Source organism: Benincasa hispida, chromosome 11 (genome assembly GCF_009727055.1).
Source record: "Benincasa hispida cultivar B227 chromosome 11, ASM972705v1, whole genome shotgun sequence".
Classification (NCBI taxonomy): Eukaryota; Viridiplantae; Streptophyta; class Magnoliopsida; order Cucurbitales; family Cucurbitaceae; genus Benincasa; species Benincasa hispida.
The window spans coordinates 78,830,016-78,830,500 of NC_052359.1; positions in this window are offsets into that span (position 1 = coordinate 78,830,016).

Below are 485 nucleotides of genomic sequence, written 5' to 3' on the forward strand. Positions count from 1 at the left end.
GAGGTTTCGATCGGATGAATGAATCAAAGCCTCGACTCAAGATGAAGTCGATGTATTTAAACTAAGTATGGGATTCTTGTAGATCAGCCTGATGGGGGTAAACTTTATAGGTGTTTAAGTGGATCTACAGAGGAGCGGGGGTTGCTGATTGGAAGGTGGCAAACCTTCAAGGCTCGACTTATGGCAAAGGGCTATACCAAGTGGAGGGGTTCGAACTATGAGAAAAGACTTTCTCAGTTTGTTTGCCGATGTTGAAGTCAAATCGTAATTCCTCCTGGTTGTATAGTTCATCTTATTGTTGCAATCATTATTGCTAGATATTGTGGATTAAGAAATGGACAACATGGACATACAAGACGATAATTCACTTATCTGAGATAAGAGGAAAGCGTGTGATTCGATAGACGATTTACATTGTGCTGTTAATCACCGATTAGGATTCATTATCCAAAAATCAACGAGCTAAAAGTTTACAAACTGATGAT